This window comes from Lepidochelys kempii, chromosome 9, assembly GCF_965140285.1.
Source record: "Lepidochelys kempii isolate rLepKem1 chromosome 9, rLepKem1.hap1, whole genome shotgun sequence".
Taxonomy (NCBI): Eukaryota; Metazoa; Chordata; order Testudines; family Cheloniidae; genus Lepidochelys; species Lepidochelys kempii.
The window spans coordinates 1,139,159-1,164,426 of record NC_136388.1 but is presented as its reverse complement, the minus strand read 5'-3'; the positions used below and the strand labels follow the sequence as shown (position 1 = coordinate 1,164,426).

General features: G+C 56.2%; 1 protein-coding gene across 3 annotated transcripts in view; it reads right to left on the bottom strand.

Annotated features, from left to right (window-relative positions):
- The window catches only part of XXYLT1 (xyloside xylosyltransferase 1), a 103,576-nt gene that overhangs the window by 52,092 nt on the left and 26,216 nt on the right, over positions 1-25,268 (bottom strand). The gene's annotated exons all lie outside the window — the stretch shown is intronic.

The following is a 25,268-nucleotide window of genomic DNA, read 5'->3' as shown; positions in this document are numbered from 1 at the left end:
CAGGAGAAAATAACCACTGCTCTGCCAGCTGCCGTCTGCCCAGCTGGATTAACGGCTCCGAGCACGGCTTGTGCGCTCCCTGGTAACGGCAGTGTGCCGGGCTGGAATCGTTATGATCTACTGGGGCACTTGGTCCCTTTACAGATAGTTTCCCCTTTCTCCCAAGGGCGGGTGGAGGAACCAGGTGGTTCCAGCTCCGAGGCCCAATCTCACCCCCCGCACAGGGTACCAGTTCGTGCGTGGAACCGTGAGGATGTGTCTCGGAAGACAAGGTTTCTTTTAACTTTGCCACTGAACTGGTAACTATATTTTGCCATCCGTTCCCTTCGATCCTGGGGCTTTCAGCTGCTGTGCAAACAAGGGCTTTAAACCACTCCCAGCAGAGCCTGGCCCAGTGACAGCCTGTCAGTACTGCAATTGCTGCAGCAGCCAGCATGGCTCAGGCGCTCCGGGTAATGCACAGGAACGGCCCTGGGGGCCAGGGCCCCTCTTCAGTGCGCTCAAGGGGTACCGTGGGCTTGAAAATGGCATTTTCCCTCTCGCTCCAGCTGCGTTACACTGAGCTCCTCAGACACTCCCCGCCCAGAGCTCTCACCCTGCCGTGGCCAGGAGCCTGGCTTTACCATGTGCGGCGAGGGACGCAGACAGCAGAGGAGGAAGTGGCAAAGGCACATGATTCGTTTCTTTGCCAGAGCTGAGTTTCCATGAGAGTGCAAATTAATCTGTGATCTAAACTCCGGACAGGGGCCGGGCGTTACTGAGCTCTAGTCCCCACTCTGACACGGGCTCTGCCTGGCAATGGGCATGTCACCAGCCCCTGGGCCGGCAAACGGATCCACACCTGTGGCTGGATCAGGGCCTTCCTTCTCCTGCCCTGGATTCCCCCCTCCTCACGGGGGTGCTGTGAGGCTTAAGCAGCAAGCGTGGGCCAGGCCCACTGCCAGCGCTCTCTCAGGGTACGTCCACACTGCAATTACACACTGACAGGCTGCAGGGCGATCGAACTGCAGCGTCCGGGCTCCAGCCCAAGTCAGCTGACACAGGCCAGCCGCGGGTGTTTAACTGCAGTGTAGACGTACACTGAGGCTCTGTGGGGTGCAGGGCTGCCCCAAACCAAATGGCACCCGAGGCGAGGAGAGTCTTCGGCACCTCCCCCCCACCTCCACCTTCATTGGTTGCATGAGGGAGCCTGCGCAGATGGTGCATTACCGGGCCCAGCTGTGCCACCCCTGCAACCGCCCCGCCTTGCGGCTCCTCGGCAGGGTCCCGCAGTGCAGTGGGTGCCTTTGGCATGTCGGGAATGAGCAATGGCACTGGAGAGCAGAAGTCTGTCCTCGCTGGCTGGCTGAACTCCTCAAGCCCAGCAGCCCCCCCTGTGAGCAGGGCTGGCGTCAGGGCCTTTGGCCTGAGATGGAGCATTGAAAGACTCTGAGATTCCCCAGCTCCACTTCAGACTGATCAACGCCAAGCCTCCCCAGAGAGAGCAAGCGGGACACACGGGACTCGCTGCAGGGGAATGGAGAGCAGGGCCTGTAGCGCAGAGAGCAGAAATGGAGCCCCGGCCCTGTCCAGCAGCCATGCAGCTCAGCGGGCCAGGGGGAGCAGGGCTGGGACCTGGCAGTCAAGGCACAATGCCCACTGGCTGCGATCGGAGCAGGCCTGGCCCGAAAGTCAACCCCGGGCCAGCTACAGCACATGGCTGGGGTGCAGAGCTCTGCACCGCAATGCACAGCTGTCACACACGCCACAAGGCGGCCGCCGGTTTGCTGCAGCTGAGCTGTGGCCGTGCAGCAGATGCACGGGGAAAAGCACACCCCGCGATACTCACGCTGCGGGAGGGTGCGAAGCCCATGGTCCCGCAGCACACGCCAGGCCTGGGAGGAGCCGGCCGCCCTCGCACTTATCTTTAGCTTTATGTTTAGCTTTCAATCACATCAGCAAACGTGACTGTTCCCCGTACCGGCCCCACCAGGCAACTTGCAGACGTGCTGGGGCAGACACGCCCGCCCCTGCAGACGGAGCAGCCTGTGCTCAGTGGTTTCTTACCGATGTTCCCTTCACGGGCCAAATGAATCCCTGGCATAACGGGGACCTTGCTGCCACTGGCCTCCAGCGACCTGACCATCGGGCCGCCAGCTGGCCAGGGGCTGGCGGGACGAGTAAATGCAGCGCGGCCTCCAGCCCACGTGGGCGACGTGAAGGCCCAGAGCCAGCGGTACAGGCCCCTGGGACCGGCCCGCCACGCGCAGCCCGCAGGGTTTTGCCTCGCGAAGGGCGCGCTCTACGCCGAGCTGCAGCCGTCCTGCAGCCAAAGGAACGAGAGCCTCCCCTGGGTTAGATCCCACTCCGCCTGCGCAAGGGAAACCACGGGGGAGGGGGCACGTACCCCCTCGCTCACACGCTCATTTCCCACGGCCCGGGAAGTGCTCGCCACGGAAACCAGACATCTCCACGGGAGCCAGGTGTCAGCAGCTCTTTAGCAGGATGGCAGCCTGACACAGCTGCTCCTGCCCCACAGCACGAGAGCCCTTAGCTGTTCGCCAGCCCTGGTCCCTGGGGGCAGCTGTCTCCAGGCAGGGGGCTACCCGTCAGACTCCTGGCTTTGCTTCCCGGCTCAACCCGGAGTGGCTGTGAGACCCTGAGCACGTCCTTCGGCCTCTCCGTGTCTGCCCCCTCTGTACAGAGGGGACAAGCTCCCTGCAAGCTCAGCTCCACCCAGGATGGATCTCTAGTGCAGGGTGCGGAGGTGTCTGCCTGACCCACGGGAACTTGCTCTCTGCTGCGCTGGGGCCTGTGTGGGCTCAGGCTGGAAAACTCTCAGAGGAGAATTTAAGACAAGGAGAAAAATGCCTAGAAGTCCCAGATTTCATTTCCTTCCCTTTCCTCCCCGCAGCTCTAGCACCAGCCCGTTTCCTGCCTCCGGAGAGCGTGGAAAGTGCTGGGTCCCGGGGCAAGCAGCCAAAGCCACGTATTGACCAGGCGGGTGGGCGTTATAACCTGCACTGAGCAATGCCGTGAACAGCTGTGTCCAGCTTCGCAGCGGCATGCCCTGCATTCCTGGGGACTGCGAGGGAGAGCCAGCAAGCTCCCGCGGCGATGCGTGAGGACTACAGCCACAGGACTGACAGCGGGTGGCTTCTTGTCTGAGCTGACTGCCTGGCATCTGTACGGACAGGGTGTAAAGCTCAGGGGGGTGGGGGGAGCCGCCAAGTCACACACGGGAGGCAAGAGAGCACCACCTACGGGCCGCATGCAGGCTGCCAGCAAGCCTCCCTCGCGTGCGTGCACGTGTGTGTTTTAGGAACTGGTGTCGAGCAACCCGATGAAACAAAGCCCTTTAACTTGGGCTGGGAGCTGCCTCCTTGCCAGCGCGCGGGGGGAGCGCGTGCAGCCGGCCAAGCGAGCGATGAGGTGACGTGGCCCCGCCCCTGAGCCAAGCCGAGCGCGCAGGCCGGCCTGAAGGCCAGGCAGCCAGCAGGTGCGGCAGAGACGCGCCCCGGGCTGCACGCTCACTGCTCCGTTGTTTCACGTGTGAATCTTGACTCCTTTGATGATTTTTGCTACCTGGAAATGACTCTCATGACGGGGAGAGCAGCAGGTTCCCACGTGCTGAGTGTGAACCTCCAGCCCAGAGCCAGCGCTGTTCACTAGATGGGCCCCGGGCAGCTCCACATGCCACAGCCCACCCTCTCAGCCTTGCACCATCTCCCACCTGGATTTGAACTTGGAGAACGGCCCCTTATCTCCACCACACCCCAGAACTGAACGGGCACATGCTTTGGCTAAGCCCCACCCCAGCTGTGGCCTGTCTCTGTGGGCATGGGCCGGCCTAGAGCCCCCTTCTGCACTGCCTGGGAGATCCGGCTGGCACCTGGCTGTGCACCCGTAACAGTCACTCCTTCCAGGTCAGGGCACGATCTCAAGAGGTGCCGAGCACTCCCACCCCCCAGGGAAGTCAGCTCAGCACCACCTCCCAGATCATGCCCCAGCCTCCGACCACCCTGTGCTCCACAGTGCACTACGGCTGCTCTGGGACTTGAGTGTGTCTTGAACACATGCCTGTGCGTACACACTCCACGTGCACACTTGTGCATATGCACACACACGCATGCACGCGCGCAGACATGCATAAAGTGTATTTCACTGGCTCGGGCAACTGGGTCAGCCAGCAGGGTGTGAAGCCCGGCTCCAGCAACGCCCACCGATACCCAGGAAAAAGCATCACCTAAGCGACCAAATTAGCACTCCGATGCCCAAAGGGAGATGTGGGAAGGGGCCTGGGCAGGCAGCGGATGGGGGAGAGAAGCCATCTGTACTGTGCCAGGTGACTCTTAAAGGGCCCAGCACAGTTTGCCGGGCACAGGGGATGCCAATGGCAACAGGCAGCAGGGCACAGGCACAAGGTGAAAAAGTCAGCAGAGAAGCTCCTCAGATGCCCAGACCTATGGTAAACCTCACATGGATAGGCAGGTTATTTATACAAACACGCTCCGCTCCTTTGTTCATGGCTTCCTTTGTTTTTCGAACCCCCGTGTTCTGGGCTGTTCCTGGCAGTTTTCCCCTGGGCTTCTCTGAGGGCCGTGAGCAGTTTCCTGTTTTGTTGTGTGTTCCCCTGTTAGGGTCCTGTTTTCTTGACAGATAAAGTCTCTCCCTCTGCCCCCAGGACAAATCCTGCCTCCCACGGAGCAGAGCCCTGACTACGTCAGAGCCACGCCAAGAGGAAGCCGGGAGGCTGCTGTCAGAAGCTGCAGTGTGAGCAAGAGCAAACGTGACACAGTTCACAAGCTCTGCAGCCAGCGTGAAGGGCACACCATGGGACAGCTGGCCTGAGAACTCAGAACACTGTGCCATGGTCAGGGAACTGCACACTCCTGGCATCCCCCCCAACACATGTGCCTTTTGAAAACTATCCTTTCGCAAGGCAGCTGCAAGCCCCAAACACGCATGGAAATGTCCCGCTCCAGCCCCAGTGGCTGCGTCCTGTGGCCACCTGAGCCCTGCTAAAGCCCAGGTGGCACAGCTGAGCTGCACTCGCCTGGAGGAGGAGACCCCTGGAAAAGCCCATTACGGTCCTGAGACGCTCCACTCCCAGGCCTGGTGTGAAACGCAGCTCCCCCCAGCATGCCCCCGGCAGCCCCACACTGACACCATCTTGGGCTACGCCAAGCAGGCCAGCTCCATCCTTAGGGTCACGTTGGGGCCCTCTGCCACTGGCCAGAGCAGGGGGCTGTGCAGACCCCTGGGGATGATACATGGTGAGCTACAAGTCTTCCCAAGCAGCCGGGCATGCAGGGAAGTTGTCCCTCCTTTCGGCTGTCAGGTGGGGCAGGGGATGCAATGCCCCCTCCCCACACGGACCAGCAGGTCTCTGGGGCACACTGAAGGAGATGCACCCACACTGCCCACTGCTACAGACTCTCGTGCAAGTTGTGCACGGGGCCAAGGCCTGGCTTGCTCTCAGCCTCTCACAATTTGGCCCTTGGGGGTTTCTTGCAACCCGCCCTTTTAGCCACTCATCCAGCCGCGCATGATGGCACAACATCCATCTTCTCTCACTGGTGCCCACTCCCACAGCGCCCTCATCCATACACTGCTCAGCTCTCTTGTTCCGCTACAGTGACGCCCAGACACGAACGGTGTTTGCCCATCCACCTGTCCCTCCGTCCCACGCTCAGAACAGGCGCTGGCCACACGAGACTGGCGGGGAAGGACGTCTGCGATGGGACCTGAGCTCCACCCCAGACTTGGATTAGCCAGGGGTACACTGCTGGGCATGTGTCACTGCACCCTCACCCCTGGAAGGGGACAGGACTTGCAGCGTGCGCCAGGGGGCGAGACATGGGCTTGCCCAGGCAATTCCAGAGTGACCGGATCCCAGCAGCTGCACCATGGGTGCTCCCTGCACAGTGCTCCCAATCTCCCTCTCATTGCTAGGGGCTGCAGCTAAGGCGGCTCCCCACCCGCAACCCTGCACCCAGGCGGGAGATGCTGGTTTCCTCTCTTTACCCACAGGAAGTTTTAAAGTCAACTGAAGAAAACCAGCCCCCCCCCGCCCCCCCGTCCGCCTGTTCTGGAGACAGTCCAGAGCAGTCAGTTCACACCAGCCCCCCCGTCCGCCTGTTCTGGAGACAGTCCAGAGCGGGCAGTTCACACCAGCCCCCCCGTCCGCCTCTTCTGGAGACAGTCCAGAGCGGGCAGTTCACACCAGCCCCCCCGTCCGCCTCTTCTGGAGACAGTCCAGAGCGGGCAGTTCACACCAGCCCCCCCGTCCGCCTCTTCTGGAGACAGTCCAGAGCGGGCAGTTCACACCAGCCCCCCCGTCCGCCTCTTCTGGAGACAGTCCAGAGCGGGCAGTTCACACCAGTCCCCCCGTCCGCCTCTTCTGGAGACAGTCCAGAGCGGGCAGTTCACACCAGTCCCCCCGTCCGCCTCTTCTGGAGACAGTCCAGAGCGGGCAGTTCACACCGGCCCCCCCGTCCGCCTCTTCTGGAGACAGTCCAGAGCGGGCAGTTCACACCGGCCCCCCCGTCCGCCTCTTCTGGAGACAGTCCAGAGCGGGCAGTTCACACCAGCCCCCCCCGTCCGCCTCTTCTGGAGACGGTCCAGAGCAGGCAGTTCACACCAGCTGTCCAATGAGCAGAAGCCCCAGCATGCTCTTGACCCAGCCAGAGGCATCTGTCAGACTGCCCGGGAAATACCTGCCGCAGAAGAGATGGCCAGAGGAGTGGAAGGATGTTCCCCAGAGGCAGAACTCACTCTCCTGATTAATGATGTCAGTAAGCAGAGGCCACAACCCCATCATGCCTCTGACACAGCAGAACAGCAGCTCCTGCAAAGCGATTCCAGCCCATCGGCTAATTAACCAGTTAGGGTGTGTGCCAGCCACTGGTGACAAACCATCAACAGCCCCTGCACCTGGCTGCTTCTGCACTTGCACTGCAGCTTCCACATGGTTTTGTTGTTTCCCAGCGACAGGCAGCGAGCAGCTCAGAGCAGGCCACGGGACTGTCACAGGGCGAGGCTGGGAGCAACAGCCCGGAGGAGCAGTGGCCTGGTGTGACAGGGTTAGCAAGGCATGCAATTCTGCACTCGCATGCCTTAAGCCATCCGAAATGGCAGCCTCCACGCGCTGTGCCCTCGTGTGTACGGTGCGTGAGGTCATACTGAGCGGGTCTGCTCTCCAGACAGACATCCAGCTCCGACCCGTGGGGCACCAGCTGGCCAAGGCTCTGCCGTTCGGGCACGCAGGGCACACCTGGCACAGACAGACGGCACGACAGAGCTGATGAGTGACTTGGGTGCCTCACTTGAGAGGAGCCTGAGTGCTCAGCATTGCCTGAAAACCCGACCCTCTTGTGGAAGGCCACAGCATGACATGGGTGCCTGCCTCAGTTTCCCCCTCAGAAAACCCAAGGACTCTCCACCAGGCGCTTTTGATACGATTGTACATCTCCTTTCAAAACCACTGAGCAAACTGTCCAAAACCTAAGTCCCAACACGTAGCCCATTTATCACCCCACTGCAAGTAGTCATTAAAATCCCATCCCTCGGCGCCCCACATACCCCACACAGACGCCTTTTGCCACACCTAGGCTCCTTGGAGGTCCTCTTCTGTCCCTCTGCCAGGCAGTCACCCAGCCCCTCCAGCGGGAGCACAACCAGGCTCTTCCCAGTGGGAACCACCGCAGCCTGTCCGCCAGGAGACCACCCCTGCCACTCCCCCGGGCCCTTGCTCCCCCGGTCCTCTCACAGTTCCTCTGGGGTGGAAACTCCATCAGGCAAACTCCTCCATTGCCCCCTTCCCTTCAGCCTCTCCACGTACGACGAACACTTGAACTACGTCCGTATCGGCCCTGGTGTTCGCTCCGCCTGAACGGTGCGCTGTGGGCCGGGCGCGTAGCGACACCCTCAGCTTGTTGACAGGGAGCAGAACCTGGTCACTGGCATTGCTAGTGGCTGCTGGAATTGTACGTCCATTTCCAGTCTGTGCATGCCCGTGCACACTGCTCCGCCAGGCCTCCGATGAGACACCGTTCCTGGCAAACCTGCCGGGAGAGCGGGGACAGATGACCCCAATTTCAGCTCTGCCTGACTGACGCCCCATTTTCCGGCAGGAAACAAAACACGGCACAACTCAGAGTTTTGCTGGTACTCAGGGCAGGAATCCCCCTGCTGCCGGCTGGGATGAGACACCGCGGCTGAGCTCTCAACACCCCTTTGCTGTGGCAGCCCACACGCCCGGGGGAGCTGGACTACGGACCCTCTACCATGCACGGCCCCCAGAGAGCAGCCGACGACAGCCTTACCGAGGGGACACGTCGGTGGGAGAGCGCGTCTGAGACACTACGTAAATTCAGGAGTCCATGGCTGCCTCCCCGCCTCCCTGACTGTAGATCCTGGACCAGCCTCAACAATCTGCTCTGAGTCCTCCGCAACTGCCCCAGCTAGGCACCGCCTGGGCCTGGTTTCCTGCCCCAGCTGTGACCGTGGGACAGCGCTGCAGGAGTAACTCGTGCTGCAAGTGTCCAACTCGACATCCGGAGGGCAGTTTACAACATCCAGCCCCCCTCGATAGTGGCCAACCGCTGGTTACAGCACCTGGGCACTGATCTCGGATGCTGGCATATGAGACACGGAGCACTTGGGTTTTGGCTCTGGCTTAAATAGAGAGCAGCTCGGCTGCTCCTTCTGTCCTCAGCCCCCCAGCCCTGGCTCTCTGGCTTGGAGAAGTCACCCGGCAAACCCCCCTTATTGCTCACCTGCCTCCAGGACCTGCCTTCTGATGCTGGCAGCTCTCCCCTGCCTCTTTCCCTGACTCTCAGGCTGCTCTGAGTCACCAGCTCGTTCGCAATCAGAATCCACCTGGTCCTTCATAGCCCACAGGTGCTGCCCCAGCCTCTTACCTGGTCAAATGGGAGCACTTGCCCTGGCCCAGGGCCGGATCTGCTTCATACCCAGGACCCAGCCACCGTGGGACAATGCTGCACCCTCCCCTTTGCTTGTGCCTAGGCACTGGCCAGGCAATGAGGGCACCCTCCCTGGCTAGGCCAGTCCTCGGGCAGAAGGCGCCTCCCCTCCTCCCAGAGCAAGAGGGAAGCGGGAGGCAAGCTGCCCTCTGTGTCAGACAAGTTTCCTGGGCTTTTCCGGGGCAGTGCAAAGCCACGCTTCCCCTCCCCTGGCCCTGCAGCAAGGCCTGTTTGCCCGGCCCAGGGCTGTGCAGCACCCTGTACAATGGGGCCCCGTCACTCCACGTGACAGACCCAGGGGGGTGCCCACGTGCTCGTCCCCCTGGCTAGCAGGGTTAAGCCTGGGCTCACCGGTGACTGGTACATTTTTCAAGCCTTAATTATAAGCGTCTCCCACCCAAGTCCCTCGTTTCAAGTCCTGGTTTCTCCCAGCATTTTAGCCCTGGCTGAGAGGGGCTGTGGCTCCCCAAGGGCAAACACACAGTTATTTTAACCCCATTCAGAGCTGGGGTGATGCTTACTGGATGTCCCAGCACATCAGGGCCCTGATGCCAGCCACATCTCCCACAGGGATTGGGAGCAACGACTCTCCCTGGTCCACCCCTCTCTACAGCCTCCTCCGGCACGCGGCTGGATGTGTGTGTGTCCGTACGTCTGTGCACACACGTGTCCGGTTCCACCGGCCAGAGTGATCACTGAGACACCCAGACCTGCCCGTTACGGCCACCAGATGGCAGGACAGAGGCGAGAGAAGGGCCCACGCCCTCCGACCCTCACCCACCACTCCTGTGCCCAGGCCTGTGGGCGTCACTGGAACCCGAGCAGCAGGCTGCTTCCAGCTCCCCTGCAGCCAGGGACGGTGCAGGTGTGATGCCACAGGCACCAGCTGGCCAATCTGCCCTACCCAGCACTCGCCAACTTGTCCCTCCTCGGGCCCCCAGATGAGTTCGCTCTACGCCGCGCGGCCATGCAGCTGCCTGTTAAGCCCTGTGCAGGGGCTCAGGCCTGTGGTGGGGAGAGATGCCTCTCCTGCAGCACGGACCTGCTGCAGTGGGGAGACGAGCCCCACCCTCGGCCTAGCTCAACCCCGTCAGCCTTGCCGACGGGGAGAGGCACCTCTCCCCCAGCCCTGAGCTGCTGCGGTGAGAGGGCTGTGGGGGGGCCTCTCTCCCTGCTGCAGCCCCGGGACAACCTGCATCCCCAAACCCTCATCCCGGGCCCCACCCCCCAACACCCCAACCCTCTGCCCCAGCCCTGAGCCACCTCCTGCATCCCAGCACCACCCTAGACCCTTCACCCCAGGCAGAGCTCTCACCCTCCTGCACCCCAACCCTCTGCCCAGCCCTGAGCCCCCTCCCGCATGCCGAACCCCTCAGCTCCACCCCCACCACATGAAATTTGTGATGTGCTCCCATATGAAGGTGATGAAGCCACTTGGGGACTTCCCACATCTTGAACTCCACCCTAAGGAGCGAGTCATCAAGGGTGGGACAGAGACTCGTGGTTTGGTGACACATGCCTCAGCCTTTTCTGAAACCAGCTTCCTGTCGTGTTAGTTCTGCTTCTCTTCTTCATTTCCTGCAATCCTGGATTATGGGGCGCAGAACTTTGCTTGTGAACAACATCAGGGAGATGGTTCAACAGTTACTACTCTCCTATGTTTCTCTTCTTTGGAAAGGGCTGAAAAATTCCCTGCGTCCAATCCGCCAGCCAATTTATAGTCATCCACACATCGTTACAAATTTTTAACACAAGATCAGTACCGCATTGGCCAATCCCTTTCAACAATCCTGCAGGCACATTGTCTAGATGCTTTCCCGGGTTTCATTTGACAATAGCATGCATCACTTCCTCTCTCAGGACTGGTGGCTCCAGATCCACCTACATTTAGTATCATCACCCTCAGTGAGGACTCTGCCATCATGATCTTTGATTATGTCTGATCGCAGGGGAACCTTTCGATAAGAAGTCTGACCACTGTGACCATACCGTTTCTATTATTACTTGTTTTATAATTCTCTCATTCCATACATTTTGCCCTTATATATATTCATCCTTTTCTCAACTAATCTACCTTTGAATCTGTCTACTCGGTTCCTTATATTCTCTCCTACATTCGTCCATCTCCATGCCAGGCTCTTTCACTCTGTCTCCTTTTTCTGCAGCTCAAACACCTTCTCAGTTAACCATGGTGTGGCTTGACACTGACTTTATGGAATGAGTGCTAGGGTGGTTTTAAGCATAATCGTTTTTGTTTGATTCCAAAGTTCACTGGGGTTTGTCTCCTCTTTCATGCATCCACCAAAGGTAAACGAGCTCATGCCTTAACTAGCTACCGAGGGCAGTTAGGGAGGGACAATGGTACCACAGACAAATACCATCCTCGTTTCGTCTTCTTCTAAAGTCGCAAATCCTTAGAAGATGGCTGGCAAGACTCCACAGTGCAGCTGGCCCTGCACAGCCATCCATGTCACACCTCACTGTCGACCTGGTGTGTAAATACGAGGGCAGGCACCATACAATGCACTCCCAAGTCGTCTTTATGCTGCGATGCTCCTTTAAACACAGGAAGAGTGGCCGAAGGCACAGAGAGAATCAGTGCCGCCCCAAAGCCATTGGCTGGCACCGGTTGCTGTTTAACTTCTCTCCAACCCTCCCATTTCCCATGATCACAATCAATAGTCACTGCTACAAATGCTAGAAGAAAGCCCCCCCAGGACGTGTATCTGCATAACAGCACTGGCAGGGCAGGTGCCAAGACCCTGTCGCTCCGCAGCAGGTGAAATAACACCACATGCCTGCCTTGCTTTGACAGATCTAGGACGCCGAAAATAATCAGCTACAGCAAGGGGCAGCTCACGGAAATAACACAAACTGACACTACCCCCGGGGGGGGGGCTATGGGTCACGACTGACTGAGACGATGGTTCTACAGGGGAAACAGGCGTTTTAGGCTAAGCACCGTCCATGGGACTGTCCTGAACACGCCTCTCCCATTACGCTCAAACAGCAACAATATCATCCCTGTCACAGCGGCCCTGCTGAATGTGTGCGGCACGCACTGAGTCTGCTTGTTCACCAGAGTCTGAGCGACAGAGTGAGAGTGCTCATGAGAGGTGCCAGATGGACAGCCCCGGGCACCGAAGGCCTCTGCTCACCCCTGGAGCAGCAGGTTCAACACAGACCAGGGCAGCAGCTTTCCCCACTTCTGGTCTCCACAGCTCTTAGCCTGCCTGTGTTACACCCAGAGGCATGTGTGTGCACAGACATACACACTCTCACGCTCGCCCTCTCTGCAGGGTCTCCCTGGTGGTTTTGGTCATTAGTGTACTATCTTATTTGCTAAAGAAGGGCAAGACTTCAGCACAATTTAAGTACAGACCAGTTGGTAGGAAAATGTGGGGTTTACCCCACGGAAACCAAAATCCCTTGGCTGAAAAGTGAAATATTTTGATTCTGAAATGCTGCTTCAGTGCCTCACGGCAGCCATAGATCAGGTGCCCCAGGGCCCATTCTCCTCTAACCATATGTGCTGGAACTCGGGTTGCTGCCACATCCCCTGGCTTGACGTGGGTTTACAGTTTGGTTCAATGGCTCCCAGCACCCCCACTATAAAAACTGTTCCAGCCCCTCTGCATTTAAGAGTCAGGGCCCTACCCAAATGACACCTCCCATGATGTGCCACAACCCAGCCCGCCTTGGGCGAGGGTGCATGGCTACAATGCATCATGGGAGGGGGAGCCCAGTCCATAGAGGACAGGGGGGCATGAGATACCCAAACCACAACTTCCGTGAGGAACCATGGGCGGCACTTTAGGTTTTCAGCCTAAAACATTTTGGCCTAAAACATTTCTGTGGAAAGCACACACCGTGCATGAAAAGTTGTTTTGTCAAAAACCCAATTTTCTCTCGAAAAACAGTGTTGATGGAGATTTTTCAACCAGCTCTGGACGCTATGGCCAGACGGCAGCTGTCGTGTAGGTGGGGCTGAGCGCCAGCTGATTCAGATTCCAAGCTCTGCGGGGTGGCTCTTGCTTCAAGCCAGGCTCTAACCAACAACAGCAGCAGGATTTCCTGAAGCTCGCTCTTGAGCCAGGACTGGTTTGCAGGAGGTTTGCACTTGCTCAGTGGAGCTGCCAAGCACTGGACAAAATGGAAGGTCACTCTGGGGAGGAGATGGCTATTTTACACATTCCTGCTTAGTTTTAAGGTTACTGCTTCAGTTGGTGTTGGTTCAGTCTGGGTGCCTCTGAAAGTGCCATATTACAGCCCAGTGCAAGGCACCTGAGGGATTCCCCCAGGCACACATGTAAGCTGGCAGATGTGTGGGCAAAGCAAGCCATGCAGTCCATGGCCTGTCATACACTCACTGTGTGTGCACTGTACATCCTAGAAATTCACGGCAGGGAGCAAGCCTGACAATCCACAGCCCTGATACGAATGATCGGATTTCCCTACCCAGAGTGTCATTTAGAAACTCCAGCCTTCCTTCCAGATGCCAATGTCACTGTTTCGGGGAAAGGAGGGTTCCTGGGAAGAAGCAATCAGTCTGTGTCCCACTGGGCTGCTGGCACTGGAAGGGAACTGTCTTCACTTTCCTTGTCCTAGATTCTTGTTAAAGGGCTGGTGTGAGTCTAGGCGAAGATTATTCCCTGCTGGAGCAGTTATTTTCCTCCAGTTTTGTTAACAGCTCCAGCTTGTTTAGAAATCTTAAAGCACCTCGGTTTGTTGCCCTTGAAACGCCTGATCACAACGCCATGCTGCTGCGATTAGAACCAGACAGAAAACGGGGGGAGTTTCCCCTGTGGAAAATGTTGTGTTTTCAGCCAAAAACCAACAACAAAATACTGCAGTTCTGACATGCTGTTGCACTGCCTCATGGGAGTTCACTTCGGGTGCTTCCGGCTGCCCTTCTCCACAGATGCTGCAATGACATTTCTTAAAGTCTGTCACCCCAACCCACCCGTTACTGTTTTGTGTAACAATCCATTGTTACCTTGCCATTGAAAATGGCGCTCGCTCACCTCACAATGCATGTGGCTTTGTCAGGGCAGCGGCGTTCAGACGATCTGGCCCGATCGGCCTGTGCGGTAGCTGCTGGAACAAAGTATGAAGTCTGGATACCTGGGTTTTACTCCCAGCTCTCCCACTGGCCTCAGTTTCTCTCAGGGTACGTGTACACAGCAGTTAAACACCTGTGGCTGGCCCGTGAGAGCTGACTCGCGCTCCTGGGCTCGGGCTAAGGGGCTGTGTAACGGTGGTGTAGACGCTGAGGTCTGGGCTGCAGCATGAGCTCTGGGGCCCTCCCACCTCACAGGGTCCTGGGGCTTGAGCTTGGGCTCCAGCTTGTGCCCCAATGACTACACCAGAGGCGTGGGGTGCGTTTGCACCGCAGCTGGGCGCGTGCTTCCCAGCGCAGCCAGACAGACGCGCTAGCCCAGAGCGAGCTCACGTGCTAAAAGCAGCAGCGTGGCAGCGGCTGGGGCCAGCTCTCTGCTCTGGGTGCGGTGACCTAGCGCAGGGCCGCATTAGGGGGCCGCAAGCAGGGCAGTTACCCAGGGCCCCACGCCACAGGGGCCTCTGTGAAGCTCAATTACATGATCGGGCTTCGGCTTCAGCCCTGGGTGGAGGGGCTTGGGCTTCGATGCGTTAGTTTCTGCCCTGGGCCCCAACGAGTCTAACGCCAGCCCTGACCTAGCGCACAGGTTCGCAGTGCCACTCGGACAGAGGGGTGGCTGGCCCAACCCCGGTGGCACTGGGACCCTGTGTGCCAGGCTGTAATGTCTGGCCAGCCCCGTGGCCCAGGAGCGCTCGCTGTCCAGCCCTGCTCCCTGGGGCCTCCCCGCTGCATCAGGCTGGGATTAGGATTGCTGTGCTGGGGAAAAGGCACAATGCAGTGGGTGAATCTCCTTAGTAAAAAGATGCAAAGCCCTGTGCCAGAGGCAACCTCCCTCTCATCTTGGGAACCTTAAGGCCTGAGGGCACTTTGCAGTCTGGGCTGGTTTCTTCCTCTATTGCCAGGGCGTCTTTCTTCCTGTCAGTTTGTTTAGCAGGTACAGAACGTCTGCAAGGCCTGCCTCTCACGCCGCTCGAATGGGGCCTGTACGGGGCACGTCTGCACTGCAGAGTGCCAGCCGCCCGTCCAGGTAGCCCAAGCCGGCCGCCTGGGCTGCCACACTGCTGCTTTTAGCACGTGAGCTCGCTCTCGGCTAGCGCATCTGTCTGGCTGCGCTGGGAAGCACGCGCCCAGCCGCGGTGCAAACGCACCCCACGCCTCTTCCTAAGCCTGCCAGCTGTTCTTATGGGCCAAGCAAGAACCTGCTGCCTCCCGGTTACCGAACGCCACCTTCACCCAAATTCTACGAAACCTCTCTGACTCCACAGGGCACGTCTGCCTGCCCGTGACCTTTCAGAGATTCCCTCAAAGCTGAAAGATGCCAATCCTCCAGTGTAATCAGAGGCTACAGAGAGCTGTCTGACGCAGAACACAACAGCCAGATACACATTTATAACCTTCAGGTCCCATGTATTTGGATCAGATGTTTACAGTCCATCATATTCCCGAGGAGCACCCCCTTGATTCCTTTTCCCGTCATCCCATCCAACTCTCCTGACTCAGCATACTCTGAATGGAACAGATAAATAACAATCAAACGAACAGGGCGAAGTTTCAAAGCTGGGCCTACCCCACTGGAGTCTTCTCCTGAGTGACAAACCAGCTGCTCACGACACTCGCTGACATCAGCTCACCACACGCTGGTAAAAATTTTCAATTAGCAATAATCCCACCTCAGGTTTCAGAGTAACAGCCGTGTTAGTCTGTATTCACAAAAAGAAAAGGAGGACTTGTGGCACCTTAGAGACTAGCCAATTTATTTGAGCATAAGCTTTCGTGAGCTACAGCTCACTTCATCAGATGCTGTAGCTCACGAAAGCTTATGCTCAAAAAAATGTGTTAGTCTCTAAGGTGCCACAAGTCCTCCTTTTCTTTTTGCTAATCACACCTCAGTTGAACCTCACAGACTATGATTTTTATTCAGACTCGTTAAAAGTGAAGCTCTGGCTCCTTAGGCCCTTGAATTCTCCTCACATCACCGGCCCCGCACAGAAGCATTCCTTCTCTCTCCTGGGTAACGGATCTGAGCTCACAGTAGGCTTCGGTGCCTCCTTTGTCACCAATCCTTGGCCACCAACGCAAAGAGACTCTGGGGGTGACCGCATGGCCCAGGGGATGAGAAATGGGTGACGGAGCCCTTCAGCTTTACATCAGCCATTTTGAATCTGGGTCAGATCAAATGTGACCAAAAGGTGTTAGCTTGTGAAGAACTGAATTTGGTGCCTCAAGTCAGGTTCTCCTGGACAAGCATCCGCGACATCAAACCAGCACCACAATCAGCACTAATTGTCACCTGCTGGCAGAGTCAGTCAGACAGCAAAGGAGTGACTGGGATGGTACCTCTACTGCGTCCACCTTCAGGGAACCCACCCCTTCTCACTCCAGGTGGGATAAGGACATAGAATCATAGAAGATTAGGGTTGGAAGAGACCTCAGGAGGTCATCTAGTCCAATCCCCTGCTCAAAGCGCCCTTTGCAAGCAGGAAGCTTTGCACACCACTGGAGAGGCATTATTTCACCTTGACACCATCCTTAACTTGGCAATATCCTCAAAGCTCAGAACTTCCCACATTCTCTCGCTGGGCAAGTCTCCCCAGCACAAAATCGACCATTGTATTGAAAAACGGTACATGAGCCCAAACCAGAGTCTAAGAGTTACGCAAGTCACACTACTGCATACAGTGGCCCAGATCCTCCACCCGTTCAAATCAGATTAACTCCACTGAAGTTAGAAATGTAAGGGCTTGTCTACACTTAAAACTAGTGCTCCCAAGCGATTGAAAAAATTAATTGCGATAAATCGCACTGTTACACAATAACGGAATTCCATTTATTTAAATATTTTTGGATGTTTTCTACGTTTTCAAATATATTGATTTCAATTACAACACAGGGAGTGAGCCTGGAGGCCTGGCCCACCCTGTCAATCACCACAGGCACCACAGGCACTGCACACATAATGCAGACACCTGGGGCAGTAAATCTGACCACGCTGCGAAGGAAGCATCAATCAGCTTCACTAGCAGCTTCTGAAACAAGTTAAACTTGTTAAACTGTCACACATCTTTTTAAAAATACTGGGCACCAAGCCAGCCCCTGCGAGGCCCGGACAGATGGGCAGGCAGGCAGGCAGACAGAGACACAGACAGGTCTCTATGAGACCCTAGAGCCAGGACTGCAACCCCAAGTTACACTTGTCAGCTGAGAACAAGCATTTCACATTAAGTAGCTTCAGACTCATAGAATCATAGAATATCAGGGTTGGAAGGGACCCCAGAAGGTCATCTAGTCCAACCCCCTGCTCAAAGCAGGACCAATTCCCAGTTAAATCATCCCAGCCAGGGCTTTGTCAAGCCTGACCTTAAAAACCTCTAAGGAAGGAGATTCTACCACCTCCCTAGGTAACGCATTCCAGTGTTTCACCACCCTCTTAGTGAAAAAGTTTTTCCTAATATCCAATCTAAACCTCCCCCACTGCAACTCCTCTGCGACAGGGCAGCATGGAGATCCTGAGCATTTCAAGCCATAGAATAAAGAAACCAGGACAGTGTCTAAGTGACGCAGACCATAATAATACTGCTATTCGCATTCAGGATACGTCCTACACCTCCAAAACCGTAACAAGAGCTTAATGGAAAAGTGGCTCCAGCAAACGTCTTTCCTGGCCTGCTGCTACTCAGCCCAGACCCCACCTGAGTCACGCCCCACCAGGTGTGAAAAGAGAGCTCCCTTCCACCCGCAGGGCACTGACCGCGCACACGCACACCCGCACCACGGTTACATCAGCAGTCGCATGGGATGAGACGCACCTGGCTTGGGCGTAGCTGGGCCAGGCTGATCAGGGCTGAACACCTGAAAGAAGCGATGCCCCAGTTCATTGGGCATCTCTCGGAGGCGCAAACCTGAGGCTGCTGACAGGGTCTCGGCCTCCACGACAGCCGTACCAGCGCTGCCCAGTGCTGACAGGACCGGGCAGCTCAGCCTGCATCCGGGGGGCGGGCAACAGGCCCGTGGTCTTTCCCACTCAGAGAGTCACATTCTCAGGCCTCTCCAGTGCCCGGCAACATGAGGGCGGTCCGCAGTGTTCCCTAGCACGCTAGGTGTCTCCCCCAGCCCTTGGCCACAAGGCAGACTAAGGGGTGACTTGATCCCAGTGAGCGAGTGTCCACGGGGAGGGGATTCCTGCTGGCAGAGGGCTGCTCCCGCCAGCAGCCGAAGGCAGAACGAGACCCAGCAGTGGGAAGCTGAAGCCAGACAACGTCTGACTAGAAACAAGAGGGTTTAGCCCCGGAACAACTCCCAAGGGCTGCGGTGGATTCGCCACCACATGAGCTCTTTCAATCAACAGTGGGCGCCTTTCTAACAGCTGGGCTGGAGCTTAGCCACGGGAATCCCTGGCTGGATTCTCCGGCCTGCACGCGGATCAGAATGGCCCCTCCTCCCGGCCCCCGCTTGCTATGCTAGCTAAGAGGGTTGGAGAGCAGGAGGACCAAATTGCAGAGCTGCCCTGGTGGGGCAGAGTTATTCACACAGCGCAAACGAACCCTCAGCAATTCATGTGTCCGCTGCTCATTCTGGGTGTGCATCCCACACTTGGGCCTTGGCGGGCAGAGAGACGTGCACCCTCAGGCCCGGGGCATCGCATCCCCAGCGCTGACACAAGAGGGAGGGGCAGGCCTCGCACCCCCAGCAGCGCGACAGAAGAGCACTGGGTGTTAAGCCAGGTCCAGCCTGGCTGGGTGCCCCAGGACCCTCTCCCTGCTCCACAACCTGCACTGCGTGGCTCTCGTTTTTTATTATTCAAATTCGTAAACAACCCAGGGCCCTGGGCCTGAGTGACTGGCCCATGCTGCCTGCTTCAGGCCCAAGCGGGAAATCTGCAGAGCTGGAGCTGCTTCGGGGCCTATGACCTGGGATCCCCACCACCCACCGGGGGCAGCTTTCAGCCCATGACAGCTCGGCTCCTGCTTGGGCTGAACGCTCATGGACTTGTTCCTGCCCTGGGATCTCCTTGGGCTAGCGGCACTATTTAGGAGCATCATCTCCAGAGGCCTCCCAATAATTCTCACAGGCAAAGCAACCTATTGGGGCTCCCCGGCCAGAAGTACATTTACTCGACATGGAAACAGGTTATCCACCTGCCACATGGGCACGCAGGGCCGGCGGAACAAACCACGTTCTGCATTTGCTCCCGACACCCGGGCACTGCACACGCGCAGGCAAAGAGACTGCACTGGCAACTGGCCCCGGGTCTTCGGAGGCACCCTTGGTCCCCAGCGCCCCACTGACCCTTCTGCTCTCAAAGCCATCACCACGGTGAGCCTCCGAGCCAGGAGCCAACTGCATTTTAAGGGTCACATAGCCCTCGCGTGTCCCTCTGGACCAGACACAGGGCACGTGACTCCCTAGCACAGAAAGACAGCCTGGTGCTGGTCTGCAGAGAGGGGCCAGCACCTGCTCTGCTCCTTTGCCTGGGAGGGGTGGCGGGGCACTGTTTACATCAGCCTGGCCCCTCTCCGGTGAGAGCCTGCCCCAACCCCTGGTCTCTGCTCACTCTTGCGCTCAGACCCAGCGGAGCTGAGGAGCTGCATATGGCGCCGCTCCCTGCATTAAAGCAGGGAGCAGGTTCCTGCTTCTGAAGATCAGCACGGGCTGCGGCACCGTTCTCCAGCCGGAGCAGGCAACGAGAGCAGTGTCATAAACTCATCTGCCACCTGCAGCTTCCACACTTCTCCTCACGGCAGCAACAGCAGGCCCCAGAGCCCTCTGCTGCCAAAGCACCCCAGCAGTGGAACTAAAGCGGACTCTCCCTTAGCACTCTGCAGTATACGGCCTGTGACACACAGCTGGCAGTTCTGATTCGGCCCAGGGCAGGGTAGTAGCCAGTTCATTACAACAGCATCAACAGGAAAGAGCTTCAGTCTCCATTGGAACATAAGAATGGCCAGACTGGGCCAGACCAACGGTCCATCCAGCCCAGTGTCCTGCCTTCCGACAGCAGCCAATGCCAGGTGCCCCAGAGGGAATGAACAGAACAGGGAATCATCAAATAATCCACCCCATTGCCCATTCCCAGCTTCTGGCAAACTGAGGCAAGGGACACCCAGGGCATGGGGCTGCATTCCTGACCATCCTGGCTATTAGCCATTGAAGGGCCTGTCCTCCATGAACTTATCTAATTCTTTCTTGAACCCAGTTATACTTTTGGCCTTCACAACAACCCATAGCAACAAGTTCCTCAGGTTGACTGTGCATTGTGTGAAGAAGTACTTCTTTATGTCTGTTTTAAACCTGCTACCTGTTAATTTCACTGGGTGACCCCTGATTCTTGTGCTAAGTAAGGGGTAAATAACACTTCCTTATTCATTTTCTCCACCAGTCATTTTCTCCCCTTAGTCATCTCTTTTCCAAGCTGAAAAGTCCTAGTTTTATTAATCTCTCCTTAAACGGAAGCTGTTCCATGCCCCTAATAATTTTTGTTGCCCTTCTCTGTACCTTTTCCAATTCCAATATATCTCAGTGGTTTGAGCATTGGCCTGCTAAACCCAGGGTTGTGAGCTCAATCCTTGAGGGGGGCCCTTTAGGGATCTGGAGCAAAAATTGGGGATTGGTCCTGCTTTGAGCAGAGGGTTGGACTAGATGACCTCCTGAGGTCCCGTCCAACCCTGATATTCTATTAGGGAGGGATAGCTCAGTGGTTTGAGCATTGGCCTGCTAAACCCAGGGTTGTGAGTTCAATCCTTGAGGGGGCCATTTAGGGATCTGGGGCAAAAATTGGGGATTGGCCCTGCTTTGAGCAGGGGGTTGGACTAGATGACCTCCTGAGGTCCCTTCCAATCCTGATATTCTATGATTCTATATCTTTTCTGAGATGCAGCAACCAGATATGCACACAGTGTGCAAGGTATGGGGGTACCATAAATTTATATACATGCATTATGACAGTTTCTGATTTATTATCTATCCCTTTCCTAATGGTTCCTAACTTTCTAGTAGCTTTTCTGACTGACACTACACAGCTCAGCAAATGCAGTCAGGGAACTATCCACAAATGACTCCAAGATCTTTCTTGAGTGGTAACAGCTAATTTAGACTCCATCATTGTATATGTATAGTTGGGATTATGTTTTCCAATGTGTATTACTTTGCATTTATCAATATTGAATTTTATCTGCCATTTTGTTGCCCAGTCACCCAGGTTTGTGAGATCCTTTTGTAGCTCCTCTCAATCAGCTTTGGACTTAACTATCTTGAGTAATTTTGTATCATCTGCAAATGTTGCCACCTCACTGTTTACCCCTTTTTCCAGATCATTTATGAATATGTTAAAAAGGACTGGGCCCAGTACAGAGCCCTGGGAGAAACCACTATTTACCTCTCTCCATTCAGAAAACTGACTATTTATTCCTACCCTGGCTGGCTGGCTGGCATGTTGGTCCATTCTGCGCACGACATGCAGTCTGTTCCTCACCTTTCCTTGTTCCCTGCATGCCTCTGCCCACCCCAGCATCACCTGACCACTCCTCCTCCAGCAGCTCAAACCACGGCAGACGCGTTATGCTCAGAGCGACGACAGAACCTGCGTGTTTCAGAGCCTCTCTGACAAGGTTTCCAAGGATGTGACTTTCTCCAGTCTGCGCTTTTCCGTCTCTTTTGTTAATGGCAAGTGACCAGTCATCGCTAACTGTCCCAGATGCCCACAGGAAGGAGACTCCGGCTTCAGGAACGTGACAAGTGACTGACATGTCTGGCCACCAAGATATTGACCTTTGCATTTCACACCTGCCTCTGCAGAGGGAGACAGTGCTCGCAGTTTGCCAAGCTGCACAAAGCACGCAGGCGGGATTTACGCTGGGTGGAGGCCAGCAAGCTCAAGTGGCTCTGCCTTATTCTTGGAAGGTAAGCGCCAGCTTCACAGGAAGCCAGTGATACAAGCCAAAGAAAGGAGCCAATTTCAGAGCGACAAGAATTCACAAATGGGAACCATCACCACAGAGCCCTGCTGCACGGGAAGCAACTAGAGGCAGTCGTTCAAAATCCATTCCAAAGGGCCCACAATCCCATGCAGCCAATGATCCACAGCGAGAGCACCTTACCCTTCCAACAGGAGTCACGTCAGGAGAGCCAAGCACACTGCCTGGCACTCGGTCACCGCAGCAGGGAAACCTTTCAGTCAGGGTCCTGGCACAGCTCCAGGCCTGGGAGGAGGGGGCAGAGGGGGCTGCAGTCATTTCAGCTGCGGTAGGTACAAAATCAGCCACCATGTAACAGAATGCCCCTACTGCTGTCCTGATCCATGAATTTCAAAGTCTCTAAGGTGCCACAAGTACTCCTTTTCTTTTTGCGAATACAGACTAACACGGCTGTTACTCTGAAACAAATACGCAAAGGCTGCTGTGAGACCCATCTCTGGGGTTTGGGATTGCAGCATTCCAAGCCAAACTGAGACTTCCCGGAGGGCAGGTGGGATGTACCTGCTTCTCAGATGGAGGAGGACAAATCAGGATGGGAAGAAACACAAGAGAGCAGCCTGCTGGGCTGTAGAAAAGCAGGTCTTTGCTGTTTTGGAAGTTAACAAGCATCAAGGACAGATTCCTGGACTCAGCCCCCACCCACTGTCCTGTTCTGCCCCACACCGGGTGCCTGGCCAGGCCAATCCAGATATCTAACAACACTGGGCATTAGACAGATTCACTTTATCTGGGTGACTGTTCAGAGAATAGAAAGCCCATCACAAAATAACCCAAGACAGCCTCTTTCTTCCAGAGATTCCCCCCACCCCCACAAACCATTCTGCATGCCTCATGGTGCCAGTTGGTCCAGACCTCCACCAGGAAGGTCTTGGGTCACCCTCCTGCCTTCCCTGCTGCCTGACGCTATGACCCTCCTCCAGAAGGCTGCGTTTGAAAGGACGGCCCAAGAACAAAGGAAGGATGCCAGAGTCTGCTCCATTTCCTCCTTGTCTGGAAAATAACAACTGCTCATATAATTGCCGGCGCTGCACGATACACTATGGGCTCAGGCAAGCCACCCCCTCGTGTTCACTCAGCTATAATGGGCTTTATGGCCCAACAGAAACTTCCCTGAGCACATTTCAGTGCCCCTGGCTTACAGCCAATCATTAATGACACCTACGTCCACACTGCCATCAGAGGCGTGACCGTAGCACAAGCAGACATACCCGAGTCAGCTTTGATCTAGGCAGCGCAAGTAACAAGAGCAGGGAAGCCAGGGGACTTGGTGACACCTCGACCCAGGACGTGCACACAAGCAGCTGCTGCCAGGTGACTTGGATCCCATGAGAATTGGGTGTCCAAATCCCTTAGACAGCTTTGGAGAGCTCAACTCTGCCCTAGTAGAATGAAGCTTCCCCATGAGAAGAAGCTTCACATGAGAAGAAGACGAGAAGCTGGATATGAGTCAGCAGTGTGCCCTTGTTGCCAAGAAGGCCAATGGCATTTTGGGATGTATAAGTAGGGGCATAGCGAGCAGATCGAGGGACGTGATCGTCCCCCTCTATTCAACATTGGTGAGGCCTCATCTGGAGTACTGTGTCCAGTTTTGGGTCCCACACTATAAGAAGGATGTGGATAAATTGGAAAGAGTCCAGCGAAGGGCAACAAAAATGATTAGGGGTCTGGAACACATGACTTATGAGGAGCGGCTCAGGGAACTGGGATTGTTTAGTCTGCGGAAGAGAAGAATGAGGGGGGGATTTGATAGCTGCTTTCAACTACCTGAGAGGTGATTCCAGAGAAGATGGTTCTAGACTATTCTCAGTGGTAGAAGAGGACAGGACAAGGAGTAATGGTCTCAAGTTGCAGTAGGGGAGGTTTAGGTTGGATATTAGGAAAAAGTTTTTCACTAGGAGGGTGGTGAAACACTGGAATGCATTGCCTAAGGAGGTGGTGGAATCTCCTTCCTTAGAAGTTTTTAAGGTCAGGCTTGACAAAGCCCTGGCTGGGATGATTTAATTGGGGATTGGTCCTGCTTTTGAGCAGGGGGTTGGACTAGATGACCTCTAGAGGTCCCTTCCAACCCTGATATTCTATGATTCTATGATAAGCCCTGGGAGCGCTGTCACTGGGAACACTGGCTGGCCAGAACATAGCTCCAGAGCCAGCCACCCCGCACTGGCAGGCAGTTGGGCAAGATGACCTAACAGGCCTTTCCCGTCACCGATGCAAAGGTTGATTCCCTGCCCCCTGTTCTAACCACTGCAACGCATTCCCTGCCATAGCCAAACACTGCTCAGTGGCCCAGCTCAGCAAGACACTGACGTGTGTGCTGAGCTGCAAGGGCCGGGCTGCCCCCCTGAAGCCAGAGGGCTCCTCAAACGCAGGTACCTTGCTGAATCAGGGATGCAAAACGCTATGAAGGCTCCATAACACCCACATGGTCTGTGACCATCAAATTCTGACCCAAACATTCATTAGTGCGCCAGCAACTCAGCCACTCTCCCAGGTCTGGCCCCTGCTGTGAGAAACAGGAGTCTTAGCAGGAAGGGAGGACAGAGCAGGGACACAGCGAGTTACAGGCCGAGCTTACAGAGAAGATGTGTCCCAGGAGAACTACCCACAGGCTGCAGAGGAAGGAAAAGGCTGCAGCTAACTGAGCCAAGCCCCTTTTCCAGGGCTGCTTTGTTTTCCTGTAGATTTATTGCTGTCCCTTGGTTCCACAATAATGCAGAGAGCAAGGCAAGATAAGAACAGATAAAGACAAAATCAATGACCATCCATCAACAGAGCTTTCCGATGGGAAAGGAATGCACTAATCAATACCCTGCTCTGCTCCCAGTGTCTGCTCACACGGAGCCAGCCAGCCAGGGGCCATCAGCTACCACAAACCTGCTGCATCCCCATCTGCTCGCCAGGCATGGGCGGGGATGGAAAAGCAGGAAGTTAACACAGCTGGAGAATTTCAGATATTGTCGGAAGCAGAGACAGGGCCAGGGCAGCCTCCTGCTCCGTACTACTTTACAGCTCAGGGCTGTTTGGATCCTCGACTTCAGTTCCTTTCAGTGGGCTCCAGGGGCACGAAGGAGACTCAGACATAACACAGCAGCGTCCTGACACGCTGACTCAACCCGCAAAATCACTGGCGCTCCGAACACACACCCGTATCCCAGCCGCTGTCCCATTCACAAGCGCCGAGCGCCTTTCGCCAGCAACACCCCTTTCAACCTG